Source organism: Elephas maximus, chromosome 24, assembly GCF_024166365.1.
Source record: "Elephas maximus indicus isolate mEleMax1 chromosome 24, mEleMax1 primary haplotype, whole genome shotgun sequence".
NCBI lineage: Eukaryota > Metazoa > Chordata > Mammalia > Proboscidea > Elephantidae > Elephas > Elephas maximus.
In genome coordinates, this window is record NC_064842.1 from 55400313 (window position 1) to 55419282 (window position 18970).

Below are 18970 nucleotides of genomic sequence, written 5' to 3' on the forward strand. Positions count from 1 at the left end.
TGCTTTCTTCATGTATGATGTCCTTGATGTCATTCCACAATTTTTCTGGTCTTCAGTCATTAGTGTTTAGTGCATCATATCTATTCTTGATATGGTCTCTAAATCAGATGGAATATACTCAAGGTCATATTTTGGTTCTTGTGAACTTGTTTTAATTTTCTTCAGCTTCATCTCGAACTTGCATATGAGAAATTGATGACCTGTTCTGCAGTTGGCCCCTCACCTTCTTCTGACTGATATAGTGAGCTTTTCTATTGTCTCTCTCTGGAGATGTCACCCATTTGATTTCTTTGTTTTCCATCTGGTGAGGTCCACATGGACTGTAGCTGTTTATTTGTTCATAAAAGGTATTTGTGCTGAGGAAGTCATTGGTCTTGCAAAGTCTATCGTTTGATCGCCAGCATCCTTTCTATCATGTAGGCCATATTTTCCAACTACTGATTCTTTTTCTTTGTTTCGGCTTTAACATTCCAAATATCAGTAATTATCAATGCATCTTGATTGCATATTTGATAGATTTCAGATGCGGATGTTGGTAAAAATCCTCAGTTTCCTCAGTTTTGCCCTTAGTGGTTTGTGTGTAAATTTAAGTACCTGTATTAACTGGTCTTCCTTGTAAGCATATGGATGCTATTCTATCGCTGAGAACGTAGTACTTCAGGATAGGTCTTGAAATGTTCTATTTGATGATGAATGCAATGTGTTCCTCTCCCATTTGCCATTGGTGACATAGTAGATCATATGACTGTCTGATTTAAAATGGCCAGTACCAGTACATTTCAGCTTACTAGTCTATCAATCTTTATGCCTTCCATTTCATTTTTGACGACTCCCAATTTTTCCAGATTCATAATTTTCACATTCTGATTATTAATGGATATTTGCAGCTGTTTCTTCTCATTTTGAGTTGTGCCACATCAGCAAACATTCTAATAGTAACTTTACTCCATCCATGTCAGGGGTTGCTTGCTCTGCTCCTCCCAGGCAGTGGGGGCCTGGGTATTGTGGTGGCAAGTGAGCCCCAACGTAAGGATAGCATGGCAGGAATGAGTGGAAGAGGCTTGGGATATTCTGGTAAGGGGTTCTCCCGCTGGTGAGACAAAGCCCAAAGAGTCCCAGGGGCAGAGCAGAAATCTCAGGAGTCATGCAGAATCCCCCACTCCCCTGCTCCCCTGAGCAGCTTGGTGGTACCTGATACAATGGTGATATGAACACAGCAACTGACCTTTAGCACCATGACACATCTGCCAAGTAACATGAGAGCAGAGGTGAGTAATTTGTGGTAGGGTAAGCATTTTCTCTTTGGGAATCTATTGTTATTGTTTAATGTTTGCTTTCTATAAATAATAACAATAGCTTTCACTTTGTCAGCAAGATGTCTCATGTTTCATGTACCTGCTCAATCACAGATGAACTTAACACCCACAGAGTGGTTGATGTCAATGGGCATAAGTATCTCATTCCTAGCAGTCTAATGGTTACCTGCAAGTTTGAGGCACAGCCTGTCTGCATGTGTAATGCAGATAGACAGACATGTACGTATAAACTATTTGTTTTACCAACTTTTATACATAGTTAGGAAATAACTTACATCATTATTTTCATTTTTTTAGTAATTGGAATTGTGTAAGATAATACAACAAAGCAAATAAAGTATATCATATTTTTCCCCAAATAATGCTCCATCATAGATAACATGCCTGCACATATAACGTGCGGAAATGATGAAATTAAGTAAAACAGTTTTGGCATAGCATTCCAATGCATATACCACGCATGTCTGGTGACATTTCCAGATGTGAATTTCAGACTTAATAACCCATCCTCCCATAAAATCATATTGTTCTGTTTATTTTCTTTCCTTCTGTTCATTTTCTTTAATTTCCTGCTTATGTTTATAAAAATAGTCTGAAGACATTACTTTTTTTTTAGTTTTTATTGTGTTTTAAGTGAAAGTTTACAAATCAAGTCATTCTCTCATACAAAAATTTATATACACCTTGCTATATACTCCTAGTTGCTCTCCTCCTAAGGAAACAGCATGCTCCTTCTCTCTACTCTTTATTTTTGTGTCCATTCGGCCAGCTTCTGACCCCCTCTGCCCTCTCATCTCCCCTCCAGACAGGAACTGCCCACATAGTCTCAAATGTCTACTTGATCCAAGAGGCTCACTCCTCACCAGGATCATTTTCTATCCTATAGCCCAGTCCAATCCCTGGCTGAAGAGTTGGTTTTGGGAGTGGTTCCTGTCTTGGGTTAACAGAAGGTCTGGGGACCATGACCTCTGGGGTTCTTCTAGTCTCAGTCATACCATTAAGTCTGGACTTTTTACAAGAATTCGAGGTCTGCATCCCACTGCTCTCCTGCTTCCTTAGGGGGTCTCTGTTGTGTTTCTTGTTGGGGCAGTCACCAGTTGTAGCAGGGCACCATCTACATCTTCTGGTCTCAGGCTGATGTAGTCTTTGATTTATGTGGCCTTTTCTGTCTCTTGGGTGAAGAAGTTACTTTTGATCATACCTATGTAATAAAGGTAGAAGCCTTGTTCAAGAAGTCTTGGATCTAGTTTGTTAGCCTTACCAATAATTAGAAAATAAATAATTTAAACTGTGCATTTGTTTCTATTAATTAAGGTGATAAGTATAGCATATTAGCTCAACAGCTGAATTTGAAAACCTTACCAGATCATCTTAAGTAAAACCATTAGTTTAGGTTATTGTTGTTAGGTGCCATCAAGTCAGTTCTGGCTCATAATGACTCTATGCAGAACAGAACTAAACATGGCCCTGTCCTGTGCCATCCTCACAATTGTTGCTATGCTTGAGTCCATTGTTGCAGCTGCTATGTCAATCTATCTCATTGAGGTACTTCCTCTTTTTCTTTGACCTTCACTTTACCAAGCACGATGTCCTCCAGGGACTGATCTATCCTGATAACATGTCCAAAGTATGTGAGCCATAGTCTCACCATCCTTGCTTCTAAGGAGCATTCTGGTTGTATTTCTTCCAAGACAGGTTTGTTCATTCTTTTAGCAGTCCATGGCATATTCAATATTCTTCACCAACACCATAATTCAAAGGCATCAATTCTTCTTTGGTCCTCCTTATTCATTGTCCAGCTGTCACATGCATATGAGGCAACTGAAAACATCATGGCTTGAGTCAGGCACACGTTAGTCCTCAAGGTGACATTCTTGCTTTTCAATACTTTAAAGAGATCTTTTGTAGTTGATTTGGCCAATGCAGTGCATCTTGTGATTACTTGACTGCTTCTTCCTTGGGTGTTGACGGTGAATCCACATAAAATGAAATCCTTGAAAACATCAGTCTCCTCTTTGTTTATGATGATGTTACTTACTGGCCCAGTTGTGAGGATTTTTGTTTTCTTTATGTTGAGGTGTAGTCCATACTGAAGGCTGTGGTCTTTGATATTCATGAGTAAATGCTTCGTGTCCTCTTCACTTTCAGCAAGCAAGGTTTTGTCATCTGCACAATGCAGGTTGCTAATGAATCTTCCTCCAATCCTGATGCCCCATTCTTCTTGATATAGTCCAGGTTCTCTGTTTATTGGCTCAGCATATAGATTGAATAAGTATGGTGAAAGGATACAACCCTAACACACACCTTTCCTTACTTTAAACCATGTAGTAACCCCTTGTTCTCTTCTAATGACTGCCTCTTGATCCACGTTAGGTTAGAAAAAATTAGATCTGCTTATTTCATAGTCTAATTGTGTCTTCTTAGTGTCAATTGAAGTTACCAAACAAAAATCCATCGTTGTTGAGTAGATTCCAACTCATAGTGACCATATAGGACAGAGTAGAACTGCCCCATAGGTTTTCTAGGCTGTAATCTTTACAGTAGCAGACTGCCACCTCTCACTCCCGTGTTGTGGCTGGTGAGTCGGAAGAGCCAAACTTTCAGTTAGTAGTCAAGTGCTTAACCACTTTGTTGTATGTAAAAATAACTTGGTGTAGTACATGTACAGAAATAATGTGCTGGGAGATGTGCAATTGCCAAAATATATATATATAGAGAGAGAGAGAGAGAGCACATTATTTCTAAAAAATACCTTATATAGTTTATTTTTATTAAACATGTAAATTCAGCTTTAAAATCATGACGCTTTCTACTAGGCTCAATATGTTAATCAGATGAGTACCTATTATGATGATGACTGTTAACTTTGTCATTCACTTTTGTCAGGGAGGGGTGAAAAAGTGGACACCAGATAAAGAAGTCTCTATTTGTACACTCCGTAGTTATTCACAGATAGAATCATTCATTATTGGGAGCTGAAAAGCCTTTGAGGCTGTGGGATCCAAGTTGGTGATCTGAGCTCTGGATGCATTTAAAAAATATACGGGGAGTCCCCAACTTACAACAGGGTTCTGTTCCCATGACTCTGTTGTAAGTCAGTTTTGATGTAAGCTGAATATCTTTTTTTTTTTTTAGTTTTTATTATTATTGCCTTTTGTTATCATTATAAATCCAATCTCAATTTTTCTTTATGGTTTGGAAAGATTGCATATAAACTTACAGATATATTTTAATACAAAAACCAAAAAACCAAACCCAGTGCCGTCAAGCCAATTCTGACTCATAGCAACCTTATAGGACAAAGGAGAACTGCCCCATAGTTTCCAAGGAGTGCCTGGCAGATTCAAACTGCTGACCCTTTGGTTAACAGCTGTAGCATTTAACCACTACGCCACCAGGGTTTCCATAGTTTAATACACACGTGCATAAAAAGCTACACAAATCATAAAAATTTACTCCAATGATGAACAGTTGGGAGATGTTGGCATCTTGTCAGTTGTGATAATAACTCCACTTATGGAAGTTTCTGGATCATCTGGATTTTCCCTGGGAATAGGAACGGTGTTCTAGTCAGGAAATTAGTGAGAGTTGTCTATATGGTCCTTTTCTTTTTTTCTTCATATATTTTGTAGTAACATCTTGCTGCTCCCCAAACCTGCCTATCAACTTTAGCAAAATGCTCAGTATTTGGGTCCATGTTTTCAAGCAACTGAAGCCCCTGATTTAGTTTAGAGAAAACTCCAGCTGATTCTTTCATTACAAAATTTTTGACAACTTCTCTTCTTCCTCATTATTTCTTTCTTCAGCATTTCTTTCCTGTTCAAAATCCTTCAAGTCCTGAACTGTCAATTCCCCTTCTTTGTGATCTATAAGCTGTCCCACATCCACAATTGCAAGTTCTAAATTCAGTGTTCTTGCTGTATGGATGATTTTTCCACCAATCTCTTCCATCGTATTTTCCTGATCAAATGCTTAAGTGTGTATACATAATTCAGCAATTTTTTCCATATCACCTGCATGCATCTTCCCAAAGTTTCCTCCCAGGAAGATGCAATATTCCAGATACACTGACGGTCCTGAGTTTGGTTAGCCGTAAATCAAATATGTCATAAGTCAAAGACTACCCAAACATGGTGGGAAAAGCACACCACAAAAAAGAAGTTTGAACGAATAACGGGGCAGATGAGGAGTAAAAAATGTATTTTGGAACCAGTAACTGAATTAATGTAGCCAGATTTTAAGGTTTTTGTGAAGTAATAGAGTCAAGTGCCTAAAGCTTTCAAAAAGGTAAATGTTAGAGTGTGGATTAATTAAACTCTGGGTGACTGAAAAACTTGGAATAAATGAAGGAGGAAGGACTAAATGCTCTGGTATAGGGAATGATCAATTGTGAGTTTTATTTATATTATTCTGACAGCTGAATGTATAATAGATAAAAAAAAGAGAAATTATTAAAGTATGGGAAAATTTTTTGAATTATTACTGGAAGCAGATACTATGTATTTGAAATTCAATCCCACTGGGAGGTACATCTGCTCCTGACACTCAGAATCTGAGTACCTTTTCTCATCAGATCATGTCTGTGGTACCAGGGAAGGAGAATAAACCTGTAATAAAATAGAACTGATTTCAAAGCTTGCTTCTTCCTACCAGAGTTAACAGCTCTATGTAAGTTAGTTACACATGCCTCACTCATCAGTAAAGTAGGGTCAGTTTTTACCCTCCTGACTTACTATAAATATTCAATGAAATAACAATTGCAGTGTGCCTAATATGTGGTTAGCACTCAATGTTCCTTTACTTCTCTCTTCTATAAAGTGCATGTATGACTGTGCCATCCATATTATGAGGGAGAACTATCAAATAGGTCTTCCCTAGAAATAGTAATACACAGAAGAGAAAAAAAAAGTATAAATAAGCTGAATTGCACTGTCTTATATTTGTTTAGTATTATTTTTCATGTTTATTGCCTCTCATTATTGTAAAACAGTTATTCCAAGGGGAAAAAATACATTTCATTTGCCCTAGTTACATTTTTAGTATGTAACCTCATAATAATACAAGTGAAAACTTGCAAACTCAAGGTAAATTCATAACTGACTTTTCCCCTTCAATCCCATATTGATCTTCCCTTGGACATTATTTTCCTCTTTATAGCTTTTTCCTTTTTGTTCATTCCATAAATAATCATTTTTTCACTAGAATCTTTCAAGCACTATATGAAGCACTAGTAATGTCAAAGACCAGTGAACCTGCACATCAACTTAGTGAAAAAAAAGTTGCTGAAAACAGAGAAAATATTAAATCAGAAAAAAGCAGCCACCATTTTCTACTAATTGTCACTAAAATGTAATTTATACAGATATTTCTTTCAGCTTTCTTTAATAAATAGAAAAACACTTTGAAATCCCAAGAGTAAATGTAACCAGTTAGGAAAAATGAATCTCTGAAAATATTGATGTATCCAGAGAAGTACAGAGTATTGCTCCCCTTCTACTAATTTTTCTTTCTTTTCTGCAGCTAGGGATAAAGGTTTGCTGCTTATTCTTGTGATTAAATATTTAAAGACAGGAATATAAAACTTGTTGGTACTTGACATTATGTGTGGAAGCATCTAACACCTTGAGTCCTTGGTTGGCATATGATAAAAACCAAAAACCAAACCCAGTGCTGTTGAGTTGATTCTGACTCATAGCAACCCCATAGGACAGAGTAGAACTGCCCATAGAGTTTCCAAGGAGTGCCTGGTGGATTTGAACTGCCGACCCTTTGGTTAGCAGCCGTAGCACTTAACCACTACACCACCAGGGTTTCCTGGCATATGATAAGATTAAAAAATAACAACAAAAACACATGTTCTTTGACTCTTTTTTCTCAACACAATTCTGCTGCCTATTCATGGAATAAAAAAGGAAACAAAATAAATGCTTGGTATAGTCTGACAGTAGCTCCTCCTTTAAACATGCAGATAATTTTTTTAAAAAAGCAGAAGCCTACACAGGAAAGAAATTTATGTGTATGCAAGAAAACCTGTTAGCGAAATTAAATAATGTAGACATCAAAAGTTGAAAATTTATTTTCTATAATTCTCTAACTAAAATCAATTGTATAAATCACAGAATTCTTATCAGATGGTATAAATTATAGCACTGATTATACTGATCATTCTCATACCATTCTAAGAATTCCCAAATCCTTTTTTGTGTTTTTGAAAATCATTCTTTGATGCTGCTATCATTGGATGAATTATGCCCTATCTTACTTATGATTTGACGCAAGAAACCGAATTCATGTTTTGTGAAAACTATTCAATTCTTGGTGCTTTGTTGCAACAGAAAGGCAACTAGACATGGTACTTATACCTTGTAGCCAAGTTTGCCCTTAGATGCCTGTACTTCCTATGTCTCCTGCACAACCAGAATTTCTATCAACAAAGCTACCAACAATTACTTGCCTAACTACTTTGTGCTCCTCCTGATCAAGACTGGACCACTCAAGAGAGTGGACAGCACTGCATACAGCCCACTGGTTTCTTGCCATTGCTTTGTTCTACTCAGTGATCTACAGGGTCTACCTGCAAATGTATCAGCACTGATCACATCCTCATTACTTACTTCTGAGGCTACAACTGAAGAAAGTTACTGGGTAACTTGTAGCCTCAATAAGTAGTTCTTTTGTGCGACATCAATGACTTTTTTTTTTTTTTTTGATGCTGAATCCTCTCTTGCTATTTGATGGACAAAACACAATTACATTAAAATTTTTTCTAGCTCTTAAAATTCTGAGTGTTTTATATACTTATTATCTCTCTTATCAACTAACAAGTCATTTAACAAAGGTTGTTCTAACATCCTATGGCTTCAACAGATGTCTTTGTATTAATTAATTAAACATTTTTTTGCACTTGTAACTAATCTTTTGCCAAATATAATAGTATAGTTTTTTTTTTTTTCCTTAAAATGCCATCTTAATGTAGTTTTGAGGCCCTAGGTAGAGCCATGTAAGTTCCCTTTCTTGAGCAAATGATTAAATTCATTCTCTAGCCACAACCGTTGTTGACTTCTTACACAACTGAGCCACTGTGTACCTGGTAATGATCCCAGGGCCATGTACCCAACAACTAGGAGCAGACTCTGTGCCTGATGATGAATTAAACTGACATCTTTGTATCTTTGATTTGCTTATCCTTTATACAAATAGTCTGGAAATATGTATCATTTGTAAATGCTAGGGATATCATTGCTGATGTCAGATGAATCCTGGCTGAAAGCAGAGAATACCAGAAAGCTGTTTACCTGTGATTTATTGACTATGAAACGGCATTCAACTGTGTGGATCATAATAAATTACGGATAACATTGAGAAGAATGGGAATTCCAGAACACTTAATAGTGCTCATGAGGAACATGTACATAGATTAAGAGGCAGTCATTTGAACAGAATAAGGAATACTGCATGGTTTAAAGTCAGAAAAAGTGTGTGTCAGAGTTGTATCCTTTCAGTATACCTGCTAAATCTGTATGCTGAGCAAATAATCTGAGAACCTGGACTATATGAAGAAGGATGGGACATCAGGATTGGAGGAAGACTCATTAGCAACGTGTGTTAAGCAGGTGACACAACCTTGCTGCTGAAAGTGAGGAGAACTTAAAGCACTTATGGATGAAAGCCAAACACCATGGCCTTCGGTATGGGTTACACCTCAACTTAAAGAAAACAAAAATCCTCACTACTGGACCAGTAAGCAACATCATGATAAACAGAGAAAAGATTGAAGTTGTCAAGGATTTCATTTTACTTGGATCCACAATCAACACCCATTGAAGCAGCAATCAAGAAATCAAAAGACACATTCCATTGGGCAAATCTACTGTAAAAAGACCTCTTTAAATTGTTGAAAAGCAAAGATGTCACCTTGAAGACTAAGGTGCACCTGACCCAAGCCATGGTGTTTTCAACCACCTCATATGCATGTGAAAGCTGGACAATGAACAAGGAAGACTGAAGAAGAATTGAAGCCTTTGAATTGTGGTGTTGGCAAAGATACCATGGATTGCCAAAAGAAGGAACAGGTTTGTCTTGGAAGAAGTGCAGCCAGAAGGCTCCTTAGAAGCAACGATGACAAGCCTATGTCTCACATACTTTGAACATGTGATCAGGAGGGATCAGTCCCTGGAGAAAGAAATCATGCTTGGTAGAGAGCCAGTGAAAAAGAAGACAACCCTCAACAAGATGGATTGACACAGTGGCCGCAACAATGGGCTCAAGCATAACCATGATTGTGAGGATGGCACAGGACCAGGTAGTGTTCTGTCCTGTTGTGCATGGGGTTGCTACTCAATGGCACCTAACAACAACAACAAATCAATTTATATAAAAAGGTTGTTTTCTTTCTTGGAATTCTTAATGCTAAATATCCAGTTCTCAAATAAAATCTCAAGTATGTAAACTAAATGCTTGGAAGTAATTTAGCTACCTTTCCTTTTCTAGCCCATGTATTTCTTTTATACATTTAATTCAAATTATTCTTTCATTTGAATTAGAAGATATAATTAAAGACATACTTATTAATATAAAGCCTCAAGATGCCTGAGAAATTAATAATTGTTTTGATTAGACTATATCCATGCAGATGAATAAATGAATAATTTTAGAGTTAATCAATCAACCCACACAAAACATTATTATAATAATACTTGAATGTCACACCTGCCACTGATGATTTGCAGAAAAAGAAAATAAATTTTATTTCAAAAAATAAAACTTATTTTCCACTTAAATATCAATAAAATCTAGTTTGAAACACTTTGTGATTTTACATAATATTATTCTGAGATTGCCTTTTTTGAAAGGGTATGATTCAATAAAATTAACTCATTTGATATTTTCCTTCCAACATGGGACGAGATTGTTGTTAGGAACCTTTTTAGAAATGTGTTTATTAAATAAAGCATATGAAAACCACAAGATATTAATTACTTTTGAAATACATTTTTGAACCTTTGCCCTTTATTCTTTTTTTAATATAAAGAATATTTTCTTTACTACATGTCCACATGCAAAAGAATGAAGCTGTACCCATATCTCACACTATATAAAAACATTACCTCAAAATAGATCAAAGACTTAAATGTAAGGGCTAAAACTATAAAACTCTGAGAAGAAAACATAGCTATAAATCTTTATGATCTTGAATTAGGCAATAGCTTCTTAGATTTGACACTTAAAGCACAAGTAACTGAAGAAAAATAGATAAATTGGACTGAATCAAAATTAAACACTTTTGTGCTTTAAAAAGTACTGACCAGAAGGTGAAAAGACAACCCAAAGAATGAGAAAAAATATTTTCAAATTATGTATCTGATAAGAATCTAGTACGCAGACCATATGAAGAACTCTTATGACTGAAAAATAAAGAAAATACGGTCTAAAAATGTTCAGAGAATTTGAATGGGTATTTCTCCAAAGAAGATATGAATTGCTCAACAAGTGCTTGAAAAAATGCTTTATATAATTAGTTATTTTAAAAAAAACCAAGCCTGTTGCCGTCAAGTTGATTCCGACTGATAACCCGATAGGACAGAGTAGAACTGCCCTTTAGGGTTTCAGATGAGCAGATGGTGGATTCGAACTGCCAACCTTTTGTTAAGCACCCAAAAGAAATGCAGATAATAACTACAATTAATGCTATGCATGCTGGTTAAGTGCTGGACCACTCACTGAAAGGTCGATAGTTGGAACACACCAGCTGCTCCTCAGAAGAAAGGCATGGCAGTCTGGTTCCATAAAGATTTACAGGCTTAGAAACCCTAAGGGGAGTTCTACTCCATCCTATAGCATTGCTATAAGTCGAAATTGACTAGAAAGAAATGGGAGTATGGCTAAGGTGGAGCCCTGTTGGTGCAGTGATTAAGTGCAAAGCTGCTAAACAAAAGGTCAAGGGTTCAAACTCACCAGCCACTCAAGGGAGAAAGATGTGGTAGTCTGCTCTGTAAAGATTTACAGCCTTGGAAACTCCGTGGGGCAGTTCTACTTTGTCCTATAGTGTCACTATGAGTCAGAATTCGCTTGATGGCAATGGGTTTTACTATGGCTAGAACTGAAAAGATGAACAATAACAAGGCAAAGATGTAGAAAAATTGAAACACTGGTAAACTGATGATGGAAATGTAAAGCGGTGAAGCCACTTCGAAAAACAGTTTGGCAGTTCTTCAAAAAGTTGCACATAAACCTAGCATATGACCCAGCAATTCTCCTCATAGAAATACACTCAAATACACTGAAAATATACGTTCATATAAAAACATGCACACAATTGGTCATAGCTGAATTAGTCATAATAGTCAGAGTGGAAACAACTCAAATTTTCATCAAATGATGAATAGATAGATACAATTTTGAATATTGTACAATAAAATATTAGTTAGCCATAGAAAGGAATGAACTACTGATATATGCTACAACATGAAAGAGCCTTGAAAACTTTATGCTAAGAGAAAGAAGCCAGACACAAATGGCCACATATTGTCTGACTCCATTTATATGAAATTTTCAGAACAGACAAATCGATAGGGATAAAAAAGATAGATTGTGGTTCCTAGGGGCTGGGGGTTTCTTTATGAGATAATGAAAATATTCTGGAATTAGATAAGTTTGACGGGTGTACAAATATGTGAATATCTTAAAAACCTCTAAATTGTACACTTTAAATGGGTAAATTTTGTGGTATGTGAATGATACTTTAATTAAAAATATTTTATGAGAGAGCAAATATCTGAAGTAAGCAGAATTGACACAGAAATCCTTAATGCACTGGTAGTGTAGCTCATGCATCAGGGAAGATAGAGGGTGCCATGGTTTTGACAAAAGTGAGAAACTATTAACAAATATTCACCCTAGAAGGGCAAGACCCCACACCGATTGGGGACAAATGTATCAGGGGATGAGCACTAGGGGGAGTAGGATAAAAAAGACATTGAAAAAGTCCTTGGCAACAGAAGTGGCAGAATTCTTGTGAGGCAGTATTAATTAATAACTCATTTGTTGCTATGACAACAGATAATGAACCCTTGATTAGGAACCTAGGCAAGCTATCCTTATCTGCATTTCCAATCAGTAACATCCTTCTGCTAATAGCTGGTCCACAAAGAACAAACTCTTCATATGTGAATTGTGCCATCCAAAAAAATTCTATCAGAAGAAATACAGAAAACCAGTAAAATAGAAGAAAAATTATGAAGCAGCTGAGACTACAGCAAAATATTACCAGAAAAAACATATAAAACAAAACAAAAAGAATGAACAGGAAATAGGAAGCAACGACCCAACAACACAAGAATGTGAACTTAGAATAAAAATATTTTAGGTAATGTGACAGATTATATTTCTTGTATCACATACTTTTCCAGAACCTTGCCACTCCTTCATTAATAACTAAGGACTATGTTCCTCCCTTTGAAGCTGGACAGGCACTTGTGACTGCCTCCACTACTGAAGTATGGCAGAAGGGACACCACGAGACTTCTAATGCAAGTCGTAAGGCTTTGCTTGGCTTTCTTTCTTGGGAGTGTTGCCTTTGGAAACCAGGCATCATGCTGTAAGTTATCCCAGCTCGGATGGAGAGGCTTTTACTCTCAAGTGGTAGCCATGTTAGTGAGCCATCTTTGAAGAGGATCTTTTAGCTGAGTTTTCTTGAATTACCTATGGGTTGATGCAATGTGGAACAGAGAAGAGAGTTCCTCTCCAAGCCCTACCAAAACAGCAGATTTGAAGAAAAATGAGTGGTTGTTGTTAGTCTAGGCCACCAAGATTTGAGGTGGCTTGCTGGCAGATCGAATCCACCAAATGCTCCTTAGAAATTCTATGGGGCAATTCTACTCTGTCCTTTAGGGTCACTATGAGTCAGAATCGACTCGATGGCAATGGCTTTGGTTTTGGTTAGGTACAGTAATAGATAACTCAGGAAAATAATTGATGAAAAAGGAAAAAAATTCAGAAAATAAAAATTACAAGAACATCCAGCAAGAATAGAAACCACCAAAAGTATGATAAGGAACATGAAAACAACAACAATAACAACAACAAAAACAGTCACCTTTGAGTTGACTCTGACTCTGGCCACCCCATATGTTGCAGAGTAGGCCTGTGATCTATAGGGTTTTCATGGCTGTGACCTATTGAAACAGATTGCCAGGCCTTTCTTCTGAGGTGCCTCTGGGTGGATTTGAACCATCAAACTTAGTAGGAGAGCACTTAACCATTTGTACCACCCAGGAACTCCTAATAGGGGGCATAACAGATAGAAATGGGAGAAGCCATGGAAATGAAAGTGAAGTATGTAATATGATAAGGAGTATAGAGCAAGTGATAGGTACAAAAGAAAAGCAAAGGGACAACACAGGTATGATTGGAACACATATAAAGGTGAAAAACAAAATAAGTAGCCTTGCAGGAGTTTGGATGATTTCAGAAAGTGTGTAACATTAGGAAGTTGTCCATCCAGCCTGCAAATGGATGCTTAGTGCTCATGTGGTACCATATATCTGACAGACAGCCATATCAGCTTTCTAAAGGGCATGGTGGCTAACAACAATTGGCAAGATAAAGGGCAAATAACCAGAAAGCACAAAAACTTGGTCAAGAAAATTATTTATCAGGAGAAATTTATAGACAGAGAAGCCACGGAGGTGCAAGTTTCTTCCACTGTCCCAAATAACTGGTGGGTGAGGGAGATAGTACTCAGTGATATATCAGAGCTAGATGTCAGACACTGCAGTTAGAACCTCTGCACATGAGTTGTAGAATTTATGAACTGCAGAGTTGACAAAACATCACTTCCTCTCTTAGCATGATCAGATATAGGTCAAAGCCTTGAAGTTTCAGCTGAATGATGTTGGCAGAATTGTGCTTCAAGTCATTATTCCTGGTGAAGGGACTGCCATGCCATTCATCCCATAGTGTGAATATGGTTTGAAATCCAAGACTAGTGGTTACAGCTATACAACACAATGACTCTGGCATTCAGTTTTGCTCTACTAACTCAGATTTCAATATTTAATTAGCACTTGGCTGTAGCAGGATAGCCTGGAGCAGTTTTCTGGTCCCAAAGAGTCCCAATGTGAACCAGATTAGTCTTTAGCTGATTAGGTAAATTAACTTTAACCCCTTTAAACAGCAAAGGTTAAATTATGGTAGATAACACACAATCATAAAATCTTAGTGCCTGAATATAATAAATCTTTATTCTTTGCTCATGCTACATGTTCGACACAAGTTATCAGAGGGGCTCTAATCAGTGTAGTCCCCAGTGACCCAGGCTGATGGAGATTAAATGAGGAGCTTCTACAGCACGATAAATCAAATATTGACAAAATTTTCCAGGAACTTGTATACATCACTTCTGCTCATTTTGCACTGACAAAATGAAGCCATATGTGAGGCCAAACTTAAAAAATTAAAAATAAGGAAAATAGACTCATTCTGGCATATGGTAGTGATATCTCATAGTGATTTTAATTTTCATTTCCTGACTTCCGAAGAGGTTGAGTATATGTTTACATTTTATTTTTATTGGCCATTTGAATATGTTCTTTTGTTAGTTGTCTGTCCACTGGTCTATTGACTTGTCTGTCCTTTTCTAATTGATTTTTAGGATATCTAGATAGACAGATAGTCATATGACACATAGTTTATATATGTTATGTAAGTACGGTGTTATATATACATATGCATACACATAGAGACACTGAGAGACAAAGAGAGGGGAGAGAGAGACAGAGAGAGAGAATATAAACCCTTTGTTGATAATATTTGCTGGAAACATATTAGTCCACACTGTAGCTAACTTTTTCACTCACTAAATGCTATCTTTTAATGAACGGAATTCTTAATTTGAAAGAAATCCTATTTATCATTTTTTTTTCCCCTTTTGGTTAGTGCTTTTTTTGGGCCCTTACAAATCCAGAAGTAGAAGTTAAATAGATTTAAGTGGCAACGTACACAGAATAAAAATTTACTTAACTTGGAGCAAAGTAAGAAAGGTGAGAAAAAAAGTTATAAGTTAATTTTATTGCTTGTTATAACAGGAAGCTGATAGACACTGATTAGAAAATAGGAGCAGAAGGTTTTATATAAATTTTAGGTATAATAGTAGCCCCTAGAATAAAAAAAAAAATACCTTTCTAAATATTAGAGCAACCAAATAGAATAGAATATGTGGGTGTGTATATCTATTTATGTGTTCTGCATATAAAGAATAAAAATAAATTAATATTACATAAAGGAAACCAAAGATGTCATTTACAGCAATAAAAACAATTGCATTTAACTCCCCTGGTAAAGGGAAATGATCTTTAGATTGTGTTATAATTTAAAATCTTACTCTATGTTGTATACTAGAGGCATACCTAAAGGTAAGTGATCAGGAAGTTTGAGAATAAAAATATAATCAAGGTTATATTGGAAAATGCAAACAAACAAAAAGCTGAAAGAATAATCTAATATCAGACATTGAGAAAGGACAGAAAATAATAAACAAAACAATAAGTAGCACTTGTGAATCTCTAAGAACATAATTCATAATAAAGATATTACCTTATCAATATCTTTGAACAAATTACACAGCAGCAAATTTGATAACAGCAGAAATGACAAGAGATGCAGTGATAATTAGAAATTAAGAAGTGACTTTAATATAGCTTTCCTCATGCAAGCAGAAAATACGTCAAAAACAAATAAAATAAGCAGTGAAAGACCTAAAAACATAACAAGGAAAAATTTCCAGATCTATATTAAATTCTGTGCCACAGTAATAATCTTTCTTCAAAAAAACCCAAGGAAAAATTAACAAAAGTGATCTAATATTACTAGGAAAAATAAAAAAAACCTATAATGATTATAATGTATTAGTAACTTTACTGTATTAATTGCTTTCTCCTGTTATTACTCTGAGGCTTTATCCATTTGCCTTTATGTTTGTTTATTTACCCTGGTGCTGGTAGCAGGCAAAACATTGTTAACTGCTGTTGATAAAGCATAGTTTCTAAATTTTCACTACAGAAAGCTTACCACAAAGCTAAATACTAGTGAACAGAGCAAAGCAATGTATAGCATGGCTCTTTTCTAAAAAAATAAAATACAGAAACAAAAAAATCTTGACTGGATAGAACAATTGGAGTGAGTTATGCCTGATAAATTACCAGATCTGAGAATTTTTTTATTGTTTAAAAATAATTTATTTGATATACAATTATTCTTAAATTTTCTTATTCTCTTTTCTCATTTTACTATTTCTAAGTGATTTTTTAAATTTTTTAAAACATTTTTATTTTGTTGTTGAGAATATACATACAGCAATTCAACAGTTTCCACATGTACAACTCAGTGACATTAATTACATTCTTCCAGGTGTGTAACCATTCTCATCTTTTTCTGAGTTGTTCCTCTACCGTTAACATAAACTAACTGCCTCCTATGGTTCCTAGCTAATATTCCAAGTTGCAATTATCAATTGGATCTCACATAGATAGTTCTTAAAAGAGCATAATGCTCAAGACAGATATTTTTTACTAGTTAAGCTAAGCTTTTTTAGTTTTAAGAAGACTTCAGGGGATATTTTTGGTTCAAGCTTTGACTCTTACAGCAATAGTTTCAGGAGTTCATCCAGCCCCCTTGGCTCCAGAAAGTCTAGAGTCTATGAGAACTTGAAATTCTGTTTTGCTTTTTCCCCCTTTTGATCAGGATTTTTCTATAGAATCTTTGATCAAAATGTTCCATAATCATAGTCAGGTACCATACAATTCTTCTAGTCTCATGGCAAAAGAGTCAGTTGTTCATGGAGGCAATTACCCACACATTGCATTTACTCCTTTTATTCCTGGCTCTCGTTCTCCCTCTGTTGAGACAAATTGTTGAGCACTGGACATCTGCTTGCAAGAGTTTAAGACTCCAGGCACTACAAAAGGCATTGGGAGGTAGAACAAAAGCACTAAACACATTATTAGGACAAGTAACTGGGACTTCCCCTGAAATCTGAGAACATTTTAATGGTCCATAACTTTGCCTCAAGCTGTTAAAAAAAAAAAAAAAAAAAAAACTTGGTGCATAGATAGCAAATTATTTAGAAGTATTAAAGCAAAGTTTTAAATGCCTCTATACTTGAATCAAAGATTGAATTTGCCATTGTTATGGATTTAATTTTGTCCCCAAAAATATGGGTTTTCTTTGTAATGTTAGGAGGTCATATCAATATAAGGTATGTTTTAAGCCAATCACCTATGAGATATAAAAAGAGCAGACCAGGCATAGAGAAACAACCAGAGATGGGGGAAGATCGATGTCATGCCCCATGAAATTCACCATGGAGCCAGGGAATAGAAGTTGAAGAGCAAAGGCTTTCTCCCAAAGCCTACACAGAGAGAAAGCCTTCCTCTAGAGCCGAGGTCCTGAATTCAGACTTCTTGCCTGCTAAACTGCGAGAAAAAAAAAATTCTGTTTGTTAATGCCACCCACTTGTGGTATTTCCGTTATAGCAGACTGGATAAGTAAGACAGAATTTGGTACTGGAGAGTAGAGTGCTGCTTTAACAAATACTTAAAATGTGGAAATAGTTTTGGAATTGGGTAATGACGTAGAGGCTGGAATAGTTTTAAGGTGCCTCGTAGTAAAAGAGTACATTGCATTGAAGAGACTGTTGGTAGAATTATGGATGTCAAAGACAATACTGGCGAGGGCTCAGAATGAAGTGAGGAGAACCATAAAGAAAGCCTCTGTCATCTTAGAGAATACATATGGCGCCACTAACTGAATGTTGCTAGAAGTGAGGACAGAAGTAAAGAACATGAGATTGGACAAATGAGGAAGAGCAATGCTTTTTATGCAGTGGCAAATAATTTGTTTGAATTATGTTCAAATGTTTGGTGGAAGGTAAAACTCACAAGTGATAAACTTGGATATTTGCTGAGGAGATTTATAAGCAAGAATTTAAACGGACTGCTTAGTTTCTCCTTGATACTTGTAGTAAAATGCAAAAAGAAAGAGACATACTTAAAAATGAACTGTGCAAAATTGAAACAACTTAAAGGTTTGGAAAATTCTGTTGTACAAACTCAGGACATGTTTTCTAGAATTCCACCAAGGATGTGACTACACAGTCTTTTGTTAAAGAGATTAAGCCTGCGACTGATGGATCTAACCAACTGTCACTGCAAAAAACCCATCAGTTTAGGCTTAATAGGATAAAGACAAGAGGAAAAGACAGAAAGCTCCCTGCCTCTTGGAATTCTACAGGCAGGAAACAGGCCAAAGGAGCTACATTTGTTGTCCTCTAAGAGAAGTTTGCAGATCAGCAAAACTGTTCCAAGGATAACAGGAAGCAGGGTTGACTTGGTTTCAAAGGGTAGGGCCAAGGTCTCCTAGATCTCACAGGGTGGAGCCATAGCCTCCTAGGCTTCAAAAGCTAGACCACAACCCCTAGGTTTCAAAGGGTGGAACTGAGGCCTCCTAAGTTTCAAAGAGTCAGATCTTCACCAACCTGGTTCAGGAGTGTGGGACTGCCATTCATGTATGCTGAGAGAGTGGGGCCAACAACCAAAACTGAGGGGGTAGGGCTGTCATGCCCAAGAGGCAAGAGAATGGAGCCTTCTGGGTTTGAGGAG